At 31.3% G+C, this 14,320-nt stretch overlaps 1 protein-coding gene across 1 annotated transcript in view; it reads left to right on the top strand.

Annotated features, from left to right (window-relative positions):
- Nucleotides 1–900: 900 nt before the first annotated feature.
- The window catches only part of LOC110998199, a 114,277-nt gene continuing 100,857 nt past the window's right edge, over nucleotides 901–14,320 (top strand). The window contains exon 1 of the mRNA XM_022266710.2: nucleotides 901–1,351. The gene's annotated coding sequence lies outside the window, so the exon portion shown is untranslated. The remainder of the gene's footprint in view (nucleotides 1,352–14,320) is intronic.

The raw sequence follows: 14,320 nt of genomic DNA, 5'->3' as shown, positions 1-14,320 counted from the left end.
TCGTGCAACGGTGACTATATAAACATGCGAAATGGTTATATTCAAATGAAACCATAGAGAGCAATAATAATACCTTGACTTAAATTAAAATAATTGGCGTGAAAAGTGTCGTGGCCTACTTGTCATAACGAACTTATGAAATGAGATCATAAGGGTTACTGAAAGTTTGTGAAAGTTAATTTTTATTGACAATACTTGACTGTAGCATGCGTAGACTTAGTCTAACAGTGCTTGAAAACCTAAAAAGGTACTCTTTCATGTTCTCGTAAGGGTTTAACTCTTTGTCAAATGTGTACCGGTATAATTGTTCAAGTGGAATATTTAAAAATACATTGGGATGTATAATAACTGCCGCTTATATAAGGAATAATTCATTATCCTTTTTTTAAATATATACTTACATTATACGTTTAATTAAAAAACATATTGATAGTAATTAGTATCATATCTAATTGTATCAGTATTTTCAGTGACAGTATTGCTTTGGAATTACGAAGGCTTCAATTAATGTTTAATGAACGGTAAAACTAATCATTAGGGCGATTAGGGCGTTTGTTACACAAAACAAAACAGTGATCGCGCAAGCGTAATAAAATTTATTTGTTTGAAAATCTGAAACGCATCCAAGTAGAAGAGAAACATTTTAATACGAGTAAACAAATGTGCACAGGCACTCGAATAACACTTATGTATTAGGCGGCGATTTGAATTAGTCGCGTAATACGATCGAATGGTTTTGATGTAAGAGCCTGCTTCAGTAATATAGACTTTCCGTATAATAATATTAAAGTCTAAATTTTATAGCTTGCGTTTGACGTTTCATGTCCATCGCCATTTTCCATGATGGCCGAAACGTGAATGCGACATCTACAGTCTATATCGCGTTTAGTGTCAACGCGAGTATTAACCGTAGTGGTTGTGTACCCAACCTCTTGCTTAGAACCTTTGTAAGATAAATCATACGGAAAATCACCATAACATACAAATAAATGCTTGCAATTAGTTAAAAAATTATTCACTCTTTGTAATTTATCAAAGGAACCCGTGCAAGGCAATGTATATTAGTTAATATTGAATTTATCGCGCTTGTTTGAATTGTCGTTTGTGGGAATCGATATTAGGTGTTATTAATGAAATTACTAAGGTGCTCCAAGTGATATTGTGTAGAACCTGTTTAAAATCTCGTTAAATTTAGGTCGTGTTAAAATCGATAGAGTAAATAAAAAAATGCATAATTTCCCCATGGTATAATCGGTTCGATACCGGTTAAGTTTTTCCGCTGTTGTGCTCTTGATAGTGCCAGTGTTAGTGCTATGTGTAATAAATTATTGTGATTCACTTATACACGAAGGTTAGTAAACATTACTAATATAATTTCACCTGCATTATCTAAAATTGTATCTCAAATCTTATCAATCCTCCTTCGTTCAATTTTTGTTTTCAATCGCTAATGATAATGATTCCAAAAAAGGTTTAATGTAGATAGTGAATTATAGAATAGTCTATGTTCTGAATAATTTATTCAAAATGCTTAGATAGATAATTTTTATGATCGCGTGATGGTTTTATCGTAAACTGAAATCTACCATTGTTTTGTGACATTCAAACTATGATAATGTGTTTGCTATAATACCAGACATTAGAGACTATTAAATTCACTTATTTTACTATGAATACTTTTTGCTTTTAATTAATTGACTTTCCTTGACCTTTATAATGATTATTAGCCTACCCATTTTTTTCAGATAAGGTATGTTTACATTAATGCTTGTGCAAATAAGCAATTTGCTATCTATATTGCTAAAATTCTAAATTACATATCTATTATACCATTGGATGTTATAATTACATGTTATTTATTCCATAAGTTAGAACAAGTGCAGAATCCTTTTAAATTGTGTAACATTCACAACACAATGCCACTTTAAATGAAAAGCTATGAAGATGTGCTTGTGGGGATACATAAGTAGCTCCATAGAAGGTTTTTCTACCTTTACCAGCACACTTTGTGGAGTACACTCTTCAGTGTTATAGTATTGTTTTATTTAATACAATTATTTTACATTATGTATATTACTTAGTACTTACATACTTACTTGAGATTGTTTCTTCGAAATAGTAATCATTTCAGTAATCACTGATAGCCGCCAGAAGTAATTAAAATTAAGTATATATACATACATATATATATATATATATATATATGTAGGATTGTGTGTTGTGTTTCACCACATGATATATAGGCAAATATATAGAAAAAATATATTTTGTAAATTTACTAAAACAACAGTAAAACTGTATAAAAATGAAGCTTAAAACAAAGATATTTAATAAATCTTTTTTTCTTTTACCCCATTTCTATCATATGAGTAGAATACCAACTTATTATATGCCTCTTAGCAATCTTAAATATTTAATATTTGTACTAAACACAATTTATAATCTTTAAGAAAACTGAGATCCATTGCTCAACTGTGTTGCTTTTGTAATAAAATATGTTTATGTTGTCTGCTGTTAATATTGCAATTGATTGTATACATATTATCATTATGTCTGTCCCATGCCGAACTTCAGAAATATCTTGTATAGCTAAAATAGTGTCTAGCTCCACAGTTCTAAAGCCAGTGGAACAGGTTTACATTTAACTAAGAATCCAGTTACACAGTTAACTTTGCACTTGCTTAGCTTATTCTGATGTTAAATTTTGTTTTACTGGAAATTATATATATTTATAAAGGGAATGTAGCAAATCTTTATATTTATATATATATAAAGTTCAAAGTTACAGACTTTTACTGATAATCCAACTAAACAACAATAGCCAGATATTTAAAATCGAAATCCACAAATAATTTGAAGGAAAAACATGTAGTGCAATAAGCAACCAATTATAGTTTGTCATACTTATTAAAATTATTAACTATTTGCAAAAATTTATTAATTCATATTAATAACTAACAATTATGCAAATATATTAAAATAAAACTTCTTTAATCAATATATTTTTTTTAATTTAATCTTGATGTTTTTTTATTAAGATAAAAAAAATTGCATAAAAGATTATTTTAGTATACTGCAGTAAAGCCTTTATTTTTAATACTTTAATATCTGAATCATTGATTAAACTTGGCCCGCCTTAATACTCTAAAGAAAGTCCTAACCCAAACATGGAAGATGTTATTCTAAATCTAGTGTTACTAATAGCGTTACTTGATACTATAATGAATAATACTGTGATAGCTACTATATATACTAGCAGTGTGTTCAGTGATTTCATTGTTTACTTTATACACTCACAGCTGTGTCATAGTCTGAATAAGATTATGTTACCTGGTATGATAAATATTTTTTAATAAGGTTTATTAAAATACCTATATGTAACAGAGATAGACCCAGTTAATTCTTAATGAATTAAAGAAAGAAAAGGATATTCAGTATCAATTATATAAATTATGTATGATATAGTGATGACATAAAAGCCATAGTTATAAATTACTTAATTAATATCTTTGTAAGTCATAGAGAAATTTCGATTTATAATAGATAGAGAAAATTTATAAAAAGGCTATATTAGCAAACAAATTCAATAAACTTACTCTACAATTCTCAACGGAACGTCATCCTCCAACTGGTGATGTCAAAATTAAATATATATTATTTAATTTTTATATCAATTATAAGTAGTATAGTTAATATTTTTTAATACATACTATACAGTATGTTAAATATGAGTTTTATTAATTCTTTGAGAGTATAATGGTATAAGCGAAACTTACACTTAAAAATACATCCTGACACAATAATGTCGCCATCGCAATTCCCGACAAATCAAAGTAATAATAAAACAATCTTCACAATTCTAGGTGTTTCGGTGAACTACGGACGTATTTATAAAAAGCAACTTACCGGTTAATAATCTCGGCGACCTAGAAGGGTAAAAACTAGTCTAACGCCTAGTCATGTTAAGTCTTTATATGGAGGCTGGAGACCTAGATTTAAATAAGGGTTTCTATTTTTAATCTTACTTGGTCAGCGGTTTAATTAAGTGTAAAGTTTGTATGTGGAATTATACTTATACACTGGGGCTTTGCGTGCATGCCTCTTCATTTAGTTTTATGTCTTGTCCCCTGAATCACAGGGAATTTTTGTCCTTCTGTATTTCCAAACTTTAGTCTACTGAAGTATACCAACCTTCTAGCCATTTGTGTGTGTTTCAATGATTATAGTAATGCTTACATTTTTCATTATTGTAAACATTTCTATTAGTAATAGTACCAATATATTTTATTAGTGCAATTCTTCTAGTTACGTTTATAAATGACGTATAAATTTGTATAATAACAGTGTTCTAGTATTTGAAAGATCCCTAAGATTATATATTTGAGTCGCGGTTAAAAGGGATATTACTTCTACATACGCACTTACCTCTGGTTATAAATAGATTAACAATAGACGCAAATATACAATATTAATCGCACAGAGCCTAATGTAGTAAGATTGAAACAAATTTCTTTTGTATGAATCAAAATAACCCATTAAAATGTATGTGAACATAATTGTTCTTTGAAAAGACAAAAGAAACCTAAATAGATAAGAGAGTAGTTATTGTTCTTGATTCCTCTGATAAAAATATGGTGGGCGTGTGAAAGATGTTTAGATTATGAATGTTTACAAATGTAACTTACTCGAAAATAAGTTCAATGACGCACAACTAAGATACGAACTTTGTCAAATAGCCATTGCACTGGTATATGAAGTGTTTTTACTCCGGAAGTTCTGACTTCGATGCCTTGTATAACACAAATAAGTCTATACTTAGTTGTAAGTTATACAATAATTTAGAAATTTTAATTAAATAATATATCAGCTACAAAATGAATGATACAAAGGAAACATTATGGACTATCTTTTGTATACGTTCTATAGTTTATATTTAGTTTCTTTAAAATACGATATCAGAGATATTAACATGCCTGATACAATATTGCTTTAGATATTTGTAATAAAAAATACATCTTAACAATATTTATATAATACAATTCCAATAAGTGTGTATTTATAAATACTGTATACATATTTGAAAATGTATATATGACACGTAGAAACCAAGGCTTTAAACTAAAAGGAGGCATACATAGTAAATTATAAAACTCCTTTGAGGACTGGCAGTGTAGAATAAAAAGAAAGTAGGCGCGAACAGAAATTCGAACTGCAGAAACTCGATGCGCTAATGCGTTCTAGCAATATGCGTCTAATGGAACGTACCAGGTGATGTTCGTGGAAGTTTTATTTTTAATCCCGATTAATCCGTAGATTCAGGGAATCGTTTAATTTTTACTCAGTTAACTGTGAAAATGTTTTGTTTAATTAAATTCTCCGATTGGGTTGAGTTTATCTCATTGTATTTGGTTAGTACTAATGAGAAATTCTATACGGCAAGGTAAGTTGCTTTTGTAAACTCAAAAAAATGGCAATTCATGTCAATTGGCAAATGATTTGGTACGTTCTCACTGATTTTATTAAGTACTTATTTACTTAGCTAAAAATATGTTTTTTTAAATCGATCTAGTTTGTTTTCTTATTAGTTGACACTAGTTTATATAAACTAAATAAACATTTTTGGCTGAAATATAGGATCTCTTTCATTTTATGCCGTTTGTAGTAGTCTCCTGGGCCGAGGGTTCATGGGATAGTAATGGTGACCAATAGCTGTTGCTATCCTGTTCATCGAATAAGTATCGCGATACAGGAACTATGATAACTAGGATACGAGGAAATTCTTTTTTCTTTTAATATTTTATTAAAAATATTGTAAAAAATGTATAAAATAACACACAGTGTTGGAAATAATTGTTAGTTGATTGGTACGAGCTTTTCTTGAAGGAAAAGAGCGTACCGATTCTTAAAAGAATTCTTAATTAATATTTAATACTTCTGTTGAGTATGTAAAATAAAACGATGGTAGGTTCACCGCAATGATAAATATATATAAAATTTATCGCTTATAAAAAACTTACTTAGTTACTAAATTCTTGAAATTTTACATAAGTAAGTACCATATACATAAAATATTTAAACTATTTAAAATGATATCAAAGAATACGCAAACGCAATACAAAAGCCAAATTAAAAAAACTCGAAGGCAGAAGGATAAATCAGTGCAGGTAAAGAAAGGTAACGATGAGCGGCAGAAATGTTTTGTTATTTCATAAATACGTCTGCCGTGTTTCCATTGTACGGGCAAAGGTATGATGGAGTGTTTTTTGCCAAAGCATACAATTATTTACAGATTGCCTTTAAATCATCATGTAAATACTGAATTCACATTAATTCATATATTTCCGTCCTTATAAATATAGAATTAAGATGATTGTTACCATGGTTACGATGTCCGAGCCGATGTCCGATGCCGCTCATAGTGATGGGTAAGTTGGCAGGAGAATTTGGGGTCAACGCCTACTCGTTGGTCTGATCAAATAAAGACAAATATGGTTCTCAACATGCTGTGAGACAAGCTGAGTATGGAGTGGTGTGAATGCAAGTCGACGTATTGGTTAGAGCTTTTCAAGACAGGCACGACATTAAGTATTGAAAAGAAGAAGAAGATATAGCGATGTCTCTTATAATAAGACCGCTCAGAGTTATGTATGAGTATATACCGATTATGTCAAAAAGAGAAAATTAAATACATGTTATACATATATATGTACTTTAAACATGTTTCTTAGCGGTATAAAAAAGAAGAAACATCACAGTAGTGGTGAATCTTCTATATCTTATGTACAGATTTTAAAAGAAATTACGCTCGCCCGTTTTAAGACGGCATTATTTAATTAAGCTCAGATCAATAAGCTACTAAAACGGTGCGAAGATAAGGAGTATTAATTGGTCTTAATAGCACGAGAAAGCAAATTAAAACGACCTAATTATTATTAAGACGCTTTTTAATGATCCTAATTGGTCTGAAGTACAAAGTAGACAGCTTTTTCAGTTTCCTTTGGTCTGAAACATTAGCCAAACGGAAGGCTTTGCATCGATAAGGTTTGATAGTGAATCTCACCAGGTAGGGTCTTGTCTAACAATAAATCGTGAAGCCGTAAATGTGATGCATTCAGATTTATTAGTTATAAAAAACCCACAACCAACAATATACAATTAATTATCATAATAATAAGAGCTAAACTTTTGGTTTGAATACACAACCTACAAAGGCGAAAAGCGCTTGAAAGCGTGAAAAGTGATCTAAAAATTCTGGTGATAGTTTGAAACAATGGCGTTAATTTTTTTTAAATAAATCGTGATGCAACATGCAGTCATCAACAGCCGTGTTGGATCTCTCGTAGATACAGGCAAGTTTCTTTAAATGTAACGAGTTTTATAGATCTGATTCCTATGGTTTTAAAACGCATTTCTAACGTGGCATTTGTCGAGTGTCGTGAGGTCTACAACAATGGAAACACACTTTACCTGAGCTACCCAATGAGTCGAAGCGAAATCAATACGAAATTTTTAATCGCAACCTTTAAACTGATGTAAACGTTGATTTGTTTCTTTGTGACTGCCGACCGAGGGAAGCGCGTTTTCATTTGAATTTGATTTATTTTATGCTTCAAGTAATTCGCATTTTAAATACATACTGTTCTTCACAAAGGTACAGGATGTTTCGTAGTTAATTTTCATAAATCGATCTGATGGGCTGATCAATTAAAAAAAATATTGTTAACTGCCTATCTTAAATAGTTTATTTTTTATTTTTTGTAGCATTTATTTAAATACATATGCTGTAGATACATTACATATTTGTTGAACTTAAATTTACTCATTTAGTCATAGTTTATAACCATGCCAGGCCAGACAATATCGATATCCATGTATGTAGTTATTTTCTGAAGTAGTTTAAACAAAGGTGAAATTAAGTCGTTACAGCCAATTAGTGTATTATATGAACCCTACAACTAATTACTATCAGTTAAGTGGGGTTATTTGGAATATATTCAAACTAAATTGTGGGAAACCGACGGTTGTTATTGGCAAGATTATTGCATTGTTTTGAGTATGTGTGTGATTTGAAGAAGGAATTTTTCTTGCATATCCTTATAATGCGAATGATATATGAATACAATGGTACTTCGTGGATGAAAGAAAGATGATTGATGTTTGCTTGTTTTCTGCATTTTTGAAGCAATTTTTAAGGACCTATCCGGTAGTCAAACTCCAAAAAAGTACCTACATTGTTTCATGTCATCGTTTCTTAAAGCGTTGGTAATGTTTTTGATTCTGGGGTTTCAATGGGGATAATTGATTTAAGATACGACCAAGGTTAACGAATTACTACTGTACAAGAAGTCAATACAAATTCAAAAATCATTTATTCATCTAGATAACATAATGTACACTTATAAACATCAAAAAAGAAGTAAACATTGAATGCTTCTAATTTTACATTTACTGCCAGGTCTCAAATCAAGGCCGTAGAACGAAGATAAGAAATGGCAATAAACTTTCCCAGTAATATCGCTTATTAGAGGTTGGACCATCTCTAGACCAATCAGAAATAAGCGACATTACGTTTCGATTTTCGAATATACTTTTCGTAAGAATAAGGGCCTGTTTCACAATGTATGGATAAAGTGCCAAATAGCTATGCAACACATAAATTATTACTCGAAAGATAAAAGTTCCATGTAAGACACTTTTAAGACACACATGTAAGGCATTTCATGACACATAGCGCTATCTGACATTCGTGAAACGCAAAAATACTGTTTATCCTACCAATAAGTAATAAATAGCTTATTTGGAACTTATCCGGACATTGTGAAACAGACCCTAAATGTTGTTGCAATAAAATATTTTTAAAAACAAACTTCTCTATCGATATCTTTGTATATCGATGTTTAATTAGCGTTTCTGATAAAATGAGTTTAAGGTGTGGCTTATCTTGTAGTGTAAGGTTTTAATCTAGTGAAATAAAAACGTACGTTGACGCTTATATGCGCTAAGTATTTGTAACTTTTAGTATGAGTTTAGTAAGTTTGACTTAAAGCTTATATCTTGTATTCGACTCCCAGTAAATCAATTTTTTTCGGGTTGTTAAATTATTATTATTTCTTTACCCTCAGCAGGTGTTTATTTTTTTAAACAAGGGTTGCCTGGGAAAAATAGCTTGTTAGGGATAAGATCGCCTGTTGCCCAATAACTTATAAGAACAAATAAAATTTACATGTATGTATGTTTATTATTTTATTTATTTATTATTATTTTATAGAACAGGGGGCAAACGAGCAGGAGGCTCATCTGATGTGATACCGCCGTCCATGGACACTTTCAATGCCAGAGGGCTCGCGAGTGCGTTGCCGGCCTTTTAAGAATTGGTACGCTCTTTTCTGGACCCTAAGTCGAATTAGTTCGGATATACTTCAAATTTAATTGGTTTAACAAAGTGTAAAGAAATAAAAATTTGCTGACTTATTATATCACAAAAGATTTCAAAAACCAACGCATAACTGTTATTTATGGGAACGTATTAGTGGTAAGTACGATTCAACCGTGAAGGTGGGACGTGAAGTATGTGACCCATTTTAAGCTTGCGCGGGACAGTTGACAAAACTTATTTAACATGGGTTGGTTACTGGTGGGTTAAATTGTAGGTTTTAGCGATTAAATATCTTTACTTTTACAATAATAATTAGCCGGGCATCGAACCCTGGATCTCCCAAGTTGTATGTACCTTAATAATGGAGGTGTTGAAAATTGTTGAATCGTTTAACGCGTGGGCTTTTACTTCTATGGCGAAAAAAACTCTGAAATTTGTGTTAAATTTGGATTGTTTAGAAGCTTTTTGGGTGTCTGTGCCATCAGAATAATTACTGGAATCGAGTTTTAATGTAATAAAATGCCATATCTCACATACTTACTGAAAACGATATTTTTTTTATTGGCCGCACCTATATCGTCATCGTGTGTTAGGTTTTTATTTTCGTTACGGAATTTCTTGATTCGATCGCCGCACTTAAAGCCCGCGATAAATCTATGCAATAGCTTAAAAACTAAATTTTTATTATATTAAATTATGTATAAGACGGTTATATTTTTAAATAAGTTAAATATTATCTTAAACAAAAATGGCAAAAGCAACTTTTTAGTCTACAAATATTTCACGTACTAAGTTCTCACAAAGATGTTTTAATATTAAATCAAAGCTTTTCAGTTAAACCTTTTATAACCTAAACATGAGATATACCTTTGCATACAAATAGCCAGAGGCTGACCTTCAAGTGAAATGCTTTCATCTCTGGACACGGGATATTAAACTAAAACTAAAATATGATAAAGGTTTAGAAATTTGATGAAATTTAGTCCAAACAAAAGATTCAATGCCCCATTATTAAATTCTAATAAATTGTTTTAATTTAACTTAGAAATTTGAGTTTTGGCGGCGTCGGGAGGTAACGATCCGATCATTTGTCAGGTTATTTGTGGCCATGCTGTTGCTTCTAGGCTTCATATGGACAAACGACCGCGTCAGTACCGGCGTGAAGTGTAATAAGTTTATCTAATTGAACTCGCCTTCCGTGCGGTGAGTGAGATCTCCGGATGCCTAATATTACGGTACAGAATAAGCCGATAACGCACCAGAGAGCCCGCTAGCAATGTGAGTGTCTATGGGCGGCAGTATCATAACATAATATGAGCCTCTTGCCCGTTTGCCCTGTTTCATTAAAACTAAAAAAAACATTTACGTTCAGTCAGATTTCTGTTAGTGATTCCTTGAACGCTTTCTACGAGCAAGAGTTCATCATCATTTCATCATCGGATGACAATACAAAATACCATGGTAACGTTTCTGAAGGCACTTTTTACCGCGCACCACTAGTAAGTGAAACCAGCTGCCCACTACTACATATCAATTCGACATAGGGTTCTTCAAGAAACGAGCGTGCCAATTCAGAAAAGGGCCAAAATGCACTTGCAACCCTTCCGGGATGTCAGTGTCCATCGGCTGTTATATTAAAAACCGTAAATAGCATATATGCTATGCAATCTATAGATTGAAATGTCACAGCCGGAATTTGAATACCCAACCTCTAAGGTTCTATTCAAATATTTTAATCTGAACTATTATAATATATCTGTGGCCATAGGTCAGATAGGATAAATGCAACTCCATTACTATACACGACAAGCAATTAAATTATTAAGAAATCTTGAAGCCACTATTAAAATATGAAACACTCGATTAATAAGACATTCTAAGCAAAAATGTAATTATCATTGTCTGACCTATGACCACAGATTAGATTAAGTTTTGAAGACTACATTTTAATTTCAAGCACTGTTTGATTCAATTTATAATTAAAATAAGCAAACGATATCAGACATTTTCTTTATTTATTCACTGATTAAATATTAGGAACCTACACTATCTCTACGTAATTTTTTATATTTGAATGTATAATTTTTTATACTTTAATGAAAAATTCAATTCTAAGTTTATTTACTCAGACGCGCCTAGCACATTTTGTCCTAATGGTTTCAGTGTGCTAATTCAGATCGTAAGTTCGTGTCTCGGCTGTGCATTGGACTTTCTGTCTATGTGCGAATTTTATCCTCGTACGGAGAAGGGATCTCTATCATGAGGATCTCTATCTGAAAAGTCGACGACCTATGTGACCTACTTGCCTAAAAAAAACAGATACCTACAGAAATCTGAGGCGCAGATTTAAAAGGTTGTATCGCCATTTTATTTTATTATATACTTACTATAGTTATATGTGTAACTTCATATCTTTAAGAAGTGTAAAAATAAACAACATTAAAATTATATGAATCATAAAAAGTTTATTTTCGCCAAACTATGGGTATAAAGCTAGTGTAGGGTAAGGATTTTATTTGCTATGCTTTCATATTTTAACCAACGGTAGAGGGTTGTTATGTTACACTTGTAGCTATTTAAATACAGTCAATGTATGAGCAAACAATAGTGCTCTTTAGTATAATACAAAAAAATGTTATTTTATTTTGTCATTATTCAAATCAATAAATAGTTCTGTTAATTGTTAGAATCAATAAGTTTTTCCTAAACCGATATTTATTCATACCATAATTCGTAGGCTGGATTGTTTATTGAGAAAAGTGTTGCCTACTGGCTTTAGCTTGCAACTCTCATCTCTGAAGTCGTATGTTCGATCCCCGGCTGTGCACCTATGGACTTAATATGTGCGCTCAAGAAAAACATCTAATTGGTTATAAAGCAATTAGCAAGTAAAGTAAGAAATAGTATTGTGTGTCTAATGCTATTTCAGAATATCGTGCACCGCACATATTTTATAATAAAATAAAACAATTATTTAAAAAAATAATTGCATAATTTATTGTCAAATAAATGCTCTATTAGTATAACCACAGATATTAATTGAATCGTTAAGTATGTTTTGTCAAATACTGGTACGCCTAAATTAAGACCTTTGAAAAATGATTTTACTTGGAGATATATAAATATGTCATTAATAATAGAGAGTTGGTGCTTTCATCCTGAATTATTATTACAATGAAGGCTAAGAATATTGTCAATACTGTATATTTGTGCGTTGAAAATAATTTATAAACAATTAATTAATAAAACCTAAATAAAGAACAATGTAGGAATAACCCAGTACATAAATATAATAAGTATGTATTAACTGTGCACATAAACCACGCTATAAAAAGTAAGCCATAAACAATTTTATATGTCATTTGCTACACGCACCGGATTTATTGTCTCTGGTCTAATAACCACAGATTTCTGTCAATTTTATTTTTTACTACCTTGTCTAATACTAGTCATTGGCTTGATTGGTAAACTGTGTGCGTAGTGATGCTTCCGGTTATTAGCGTGGATGATACAGAAGGCTCAAAGATACTGATTTTTTTAATGTAATGAAGCAAACGGGCAGGAGGCTCATATGATGTAAAGATACCTCCGCCCATGGACACTCACAATGCTAAAGGGCTCTAGTGCGTTGCCGGTTGCTGGTACGTTATTTACTTGAAGGACCCTAAGTAATATTTTTTAATTCACAATATGGCCGCACGATAGGTTAAGTCTATTGTTTTTGTGTCTAGCATATATGTATAATCTAACGCAGTGTACTTGATAGCAAGCCTACGATGTAAATTTAATACTTGATACGCCAATATTGCATATATATTGAAACTAAACTAAAATTGGGTTTGAAATCTATGAATCTGTATAAAATCAATCTTTGAAATGTATAGAGTATCGGGACAGTTTGAATACTCGGAACTTTTAAGAAATATAAAGTAGGTAAGTACTAAGCTTTTAAATGTGATGAAATGATACGGTTATGTTCCAGTAACCTTTAACTTTCACTGAACCACATTAAATACTTAATTTACTGTATCAATATGTTAAAGAAAGTTTCATTTATAAAAATTAATAACATATGCAGTGAAGGGGTTTTATTAAATTGTTTCTGACAGTAGAACAATAATTATAGGTCATTAAATATTTATTGCGGTCAAGACGAAGATATACGGGAGTCAAACTTAAGGCTGTATATATCATCAATATGATGATATATAGAGTATAGACTGTATGATATGACATATCTTATCATTGATGCACCAGTAATTCCTGGTCTTATACTCGATACAAATTTTCATACAAAAACGTACTAAATTTAGGAGAGTCTTGTTCGGTGGACTGAAAAGTTCGAAGGCTAACATAGAAAAAAATATATTGAATTTTACTTACTTGATTCAATATTCCTTCAAGAGCGTTTTTTCGGTATCATATGTCTTTAGCTTAAAAAAAACTTAAGGCAGTTTCGGCGATTACATATATTATTCTTCTACAGAGTAAAATTTATGAATAAAATAAAAATAAACAAAAAAATAAAATATGTTTATTTTGTAATATAAGTGACAGGTATCTCTTACTCCACGTTATGAAACTTGAATGGGCATCGCTACTCATCGGCAAAGACAGAGGGTGTACGCCGAGAGAAAAAGCTGGCGTAAAAAACTCTCGGTACTCTTCTTAAATAGCAAATCATCAAACAACACTTATTTTAAAACAAATATCGCAAATTAATTAGAAGTAGCCTGCCTAGCACTAGTCCCAGACCCTTTTTCAACTAGATAATCGTTAACCTTTAGTTAGCTATGTCCTTATATTATTTCCACTTCATCAATACTGTGGCAATTCGAAGCCCAATTCATGAAAAATTACTTTAATACTAGTAGCGGCATCGATGTCAGCCTACGAACTTTTCAACGCACATGTTATCTATGTTCGGCAGTGGACGCCAACAGG

Source organism: Pieris rapae, chromosome 15, assembly GCF_905147795.1.
Source record: "Pieris rapae chromosome 15, ilPieRapa1.1, whole genome shotgun sequence".
NCBI classification, from domain to species: domain Eukaryota; kingdom Metazoa; phylum Arthropoda; class Insecta; order Lepidoptera; family Pieridae; genus Pieris; species Pieris rapae.
Note: the sequence above shows the minus strand (reverse complement) of the source record. Positions and strands in the feature narration are given on the sequence as shown.